Raw genomic sequence first — 5,672 nt, 5'->3', positions numbered from 1 at the left:
TTCTGCTGAGGACCCAGCATGGAAGGTGTGGTAGAAACCAGAAGCTTCAAACCACACCAGTGACTCTTTGCAAAGAACACTTGTAAGTAACGATTGTAGTTGGTAGCCATCCAGCTTTGTTCTTGAAGTTCCAACCCCCATTGAGACTCTGGCAACTGTCACACCTATGAGGCGGGGCCAGGGGAGGTGCCTGGAGACCAGAGAGCTGGATGGGCCAACACTCTCTGTTCCTGGACCCTGAACGGTGGAGGTGGACCGAGCAGAGCTCCAGAGAACACTACTGGGCTGCGATACACCTTCCCCAGACCCTGCGACCTACCTATCCCTTAATTTGTAAATTACGCCATTAAATAAATATCCTTTTAACTACATGGAGTGGCCTTAATAATTTCACCAATAAAAGATATATGGACAAAGGGGTCTACAGTGTGAATCACTGTGCCACACTGCAGCTTCCATGACTAGATTTAAAATTTTTCCCTTTTTAAATATTTTTTCTCTTAAATTTTGTTTTATTTGGGGAAGTGTGAAAGGGCAGAGGGCAGATGTGAAGGGACAGAGGGACAGGGAAATGAATGGGGAAAAGGTGCATAATGTAAAAGACACACAGAATAAGAGAAAAAAGAAATTGAAACCCAAGACCTTCAATACAAAATGTTGATTGTAATAAATAGATGTATAACCAAATATAGATACATAAATAATCATTTTCAAAATAAATAGTTAAGTTAAAATTTTTAGCTGGAAATTGAAATTAAAACATACTGTAAATCACTTTTAAAAACAAGCTGACATTTATAACCTTAATTTATTTTCCAGTGGGGGCCAATGAATGTTTCTAAAGATCATAAACATCTTCCAATGGTGTGGAACAGGAGCAGGTAGGTAAGGAAAAATTGGAAATGAAAGATCATCTCACAGTCTGCTAGAGTGTTTAAGAAAGAAGTAAGGGGGCTTTGTAGAAAAATTGGAAATGAAAGAATGATTGGTATGTGGATTTAAAAGATGTAATTCAAAGGGAAATTAAATGCAAAGAGTCTGGTCTTTGGTGTCTACTAAACATAGGTCAGTTATATTGCCATGGTATGAATACTTGATGATTTCTTTTCTTTATGGAATGAGGATACAAGGCTTAATTTGCACACAAGATATTGGTCCTTTGTAAATGTAAATTCTAACACTATCTTATCTAGAGGGAGGAGGTAAGGTACAAGGTGTCCCCCAGTTATGTTACTTAAATGAATATGTCAGTAGAAGTTAATTTTATTGAAATGGCAAAACTAATAAGGCCAGAATTGTTTACAGTTGGAGATCAACTTTGGGAAAGATTACTTGAGATAACCAAGAGTTGATTCAGTATATGATTGTGAAACAAAGAGGTAATACATGACTATTAGATTAACTTGTGAGAAATATCATAGAGCTGAATAAAATGGATACCAAGAGAAAGAACACAAAATCAAAAAGATGTAAATTCTGAAAACTGTATTTTGTGAAACAATATGGATTAGAGCTTGGGAAATGGGTTTGGAGCTTGCTAGTGGGCATAATGAACATTTGGGGAAGTATCAGTAGAACACAGATGTGAACCATGAAGAAATAGCATTCAGAGAAGGAATGTGGAAACAGAATGCTGAGTATGAGCATATAGGTGTGGGGGGTGTGGAGGCTATCTAGCCACATCAAAATTTCCCTAATTACTATCTTACAAATCACTCATGAATCAGCTTCTGTAAGAAAGGCTTGTCTGGAAAGAAAGATACTTTAGGGATTGCTTTAGGCTCTGACAGATTCTGAGAGATCCACAGAGTAACTCCCCTTACAAAAGGCTCTCAGAAGTTTAAGAGTGAAGCAGGACACCTAACACAATTTTGGAAATTGCTCCTCATTTTCAGTCCACTTGCCTTTTGTTGAATTAGTGTTCTTCAGGACAGCATTTCAGGTCTATTTACTCCAAATCCCTCTAAAACACTGAGAAGAGGCCAAAGCAGTGTGAAAAAAACCTCAAGAATTCAACTAGGAAAGATGGTAAGATGAAAATGAGATAACAACCAATATAGACATTTGAAGGGGGGTAGGAGCATTTAATTTCTTATATTACAATAAAATCCTAATGCTAGACATCCCCTCTCAGCCCCAGTGGCCTAAAATCCACAAAGCCTGAATTCTCCGTGGTACTCAAATCCACCACGGCCAACCTGCCAAAGGTGAAGAGTTTGCCTGGTAGTACTTCTCTTCCCCAAGTTGGGGGTGATACATTGAGAAGAGCCCCTACAGATTCCAGTTGTAGACTCAATAGTTGCCTGATAATAATAAAAGGGTGGTTCAAATTATGTACCTTCTGGCAATTGCAGGAATAACTGTGGGTGTCACCAACAGGACAGTAGGACTGAAAGCCTCTCTGACTGTGTATCACCACTTTTCTTCCCAGTTCATCCAGGACCTCCAACAGGTGGTGAAAACCATACTCACCCTTCAAGGACAAATTGACTCCTTGCCAGTGGTGGTACTCTACAACTGACCTCAACCAGCCCTCCCTTACAGCTGAAAAAGGTGGACTTTGCCTCTTCCTTCAAGAGGAATGCTACTTCTATGTCAATCAATCAGTTATCATAAAAAACTAAACCCAACAACTTCAAATAGACCTTCCAAAATTTAAGGAACAACTCCATGCTTCCAGCCTTTGGGCCTTTGAGAATGCCATATGAAATTGGATACTGTTCTTCCTGGGCCCCCTCCTTCTTGTTTTCCTACGTTTACTAATTGCACCCTTCTTTATCAATTCCTTCTCTATGTTTCTTCAAGGACAAATTTTTAAAAATCTCTAATCAAACAGTTAAGGGGTATGAGCATGCACCATACCCCTTATGAAGCCAGTGCCTTCAAGGCCTGCCCTCCCTCTTTTCCATTCTAGCCCTGAGGGAGTCTCTCTCATCTCCCCACCCCAACATGCACAGTAAATCCCTTGAGTGAGGTCTGTTGTGTGGTGTGATTTTGTGTCATTCCTTGGCCCTTGGATTGTCACAAAACATTCCTAGTGCCGGGGCTTTCACTTTCTTCCTTGCTGTTCTCTGTTTATACTTTTGATGGAAAAGTGTCTCTGTCTGTAACATACTTTCCAATTGAATTGCTTTGCTGAATAGTTTCTCTTCAGTTTCAGGAGTTCTCTGTATGTTTTATATACTAATCCATTATCGGATATCACCAGTAATTCCTTATAGTGTATAGCTTCTCTTTTGTATTTCATGGGGAAATTTTAAATATTTGATGAGGGCCCTTTTAAATTTTTATTTTGTGACTTGTGATTTTAGTGTGAAGTCTAAAGTTTCTTTGTCTAGTCTTATGATCAGATGATTTTTCTCTTTTCTTTCTGGAATGTTTGAAACTCTTAGATGTGTCTTTTCAATATTTTATCTATTTTATGTGTTCTGAAAGTTGTAGATTTCAGATCAAGATTCAGTTGTTTTCTTTTTAAATTTGATCTGTGGATTTTCAAATACTACAGTAATTATATTTTAAGGCTGTACTTTTGTGTCTAGGTAAACCTCTGTTTTATATTCTACATTGTTGCTCTGAGTCTTTCTGCCAAACCAGGCCTCCTAGCTGCTGCTACTACACAAGACTTTAGTACCAGGTACAGTGAATTCTTTACACTTCTTTTCTCAAGATTACTTTATATATTCTAAGTCATTTGCCTTTCTATATTCAATTTAAAATAATCTTGCCTGTGTCTATTAAGCCCCTTGCTAAGTTTGTAAGTAGAAATTAAGTCAATCCATGCATCCACTTGCAGAAAATTGATATCTTTACTCTGATGGATGCTCAGGAAAAAAATGCAAATATTTCCTTTGAACAGGAAGATCTCCATAGTTTTTAATAATGAGGGATTAGAAGTGGTTCAGCTAAAAATGAAATGAGCCGCCAACAAAACAGGTGACTTCTGAAGGCTCAGATAAAAGGACTCATCTATGAAGTCCAGACTGTAAAACCATTATAGCTATGAGAAAAAGAAACCTAGAGAACTAACTGATCACCAGTGAACAGGAAACTTGTCCATGAGATTCAAAAGTCACAGAGACTCCATCTGGAGAATCACATTAAGTTCTCTCGTAAAAAGAGGTGAGAATTATTATTCTGATTTAGGAAAGTGACAGAAGTGGGTTCTTTCTAAGGTTCTGTGACTTTATCCACTACAGCTAATTGGCTAGTTTTATAGTACCAGGCATGAGTTTCCTCCTGTTGACCAGACCTTAAGTCCAATTAAAAGATTGTTGGTTACCCCATAGATATAAGTGCCATTATTGCACACTCGATAACTAGCTGTACTAGTAATACTAACGACCCATGTGAATAGGTTTTGAAATTAAGGAATAACAGCTTTGAGACAGAGATAAAGACTAAGACAGAAAGAATGCATGCATTAAGAAGATGTGGGTATGGCTTCAGGACCTCATTAGAGCTTACCCACTTCCTGTCTTTCTTGCCTCAGTTCATCTCCTAATGCAAAGTGAATGCCCTTCCCACAAGAACTCTTCTCACCCTTACAGCCATTTTTCTTACCTAGCAGTCCCCATCTATTTGAACCCTCAATTTTTCCTAAACAAATTCATTCTTTACTTTTGTTGACTCTGTTCTTGATTCCTGGCTAAGAGTGTAAATTAACTTCCTCTATCAGATAAACACTTAACAGTTCCATAGTGAAATAACTGAAACAGATACAACAGGATGCTACCGCACATATGAGCACATGTGTAGACTTTCTGTGGGAACTCACACCATTTTTTTGTTTATTTTTAAGTCCATACCCATTACTTCTTCATTTGCACCAAAGCTTCCCTCTCCAATATGCAGAGTTTAATCTCTAGTTTTTCCTAGGGAGATAATAAACCATAAAGCTACCAATTGTTTCTATTCTATCGGTTTTCCTTATGAGGAATGAAGCATAGTTTTGAGTGCACCTCATCCTCTCTGCATATCGGGAAGCCTTATTGTGAACAGGGGCAGTCTCATAATGGAGCACGAGCATTGAACACCAGTTCGCTACTCCACACCTCTCTGACATATGCCACTTCAGTTCTTTGGCAATCCCTTTCCTCAGTGCAAATGAGAATTTTGAGCTCATCGTAGTATTGATGGCATTCAGTGAGATAATGCAATGAAAATCTTTTTAGATTAAACAGTGCTCAGGATTGCACAACACTGGCAGCATTCTGAAGTCCTCTCAATTTTATTTTTAAATGGTTATTATGATGAATTTCATGTTTTGGGAATTTTGTCTGTAAAATGGCAGTGAAAATCCTCAAAGTTGTAATGTTTATTTTTTTAAAAGTGTTGAGCAGAGCATGATAGACCTGTACTTTACTTGATGGATGTCATTTCCTCCTCATCAAGTGAAAAGTTGAGGCTTGTACTGGAAAGCTTGGACAGGTGACAGTCACTTGGAGGCAAATCCCAGAGTCCATGAAGAGGATTACTTGAAAAATAAACACTGATAGAAGTAAAATTGTTTTCCTTGTCTGCTAAGTGACCCAACAGCCTGCATTCCCCAGACAATGAAGTTTCAGAGTATTCTTCGGCTTGAATTTCTCCTGTCTTCTGTTCCCTACTAGTCCTGTCCTTGTCCCCAAGGCCTTGCCTTCAGAGACCTTCTAGCAGGCCATTGTTGACAATGG

General features: G+C 38.4%; 1 long non-coding RNA gene across 1 annotated transcript; it reads left to right on the top strand.

Moving 5' to 3' along the window:
- The first annotated feature begins 440 nt into the window (after positions 1–440).
- Positions 441–5,207, top strand: LOC143273134 (uncharacterized). Its single transcript, XR_013051048.1, has 3 exons — positions 441–881; positions 1,920–2,028; positions 2,432–5,207. It is a non-coding gene; the product is annotated as an uncharacterized LOC143273134 (long non-coding RNA).
- Positions 5,208–5,672: the final 465 nt, after the last annotated feature.

The sequence above is a fragment of the Peromyscus maniculatus genome, chromosome 5 (genome assembly GCF_049852395.1).
Source record: "Peromyscus maniculatus bairdii isolate BWxNUB_F1_BW_parent chromosome 5, HU_Pman_BW_mat_3.1, whole genome shotgun sequence".
Taxonomy (NCBI): Eukaryota; Metazoa; Chordata; class Mammalia; order Rodentia; family Cricetidae; genus Peromyscus; species Peromyscus maniculatus.
Note: the sequence above shows the minus strand (reverse complement) of the source record. Positions and strands in the feature narration are given on the sequence as shown.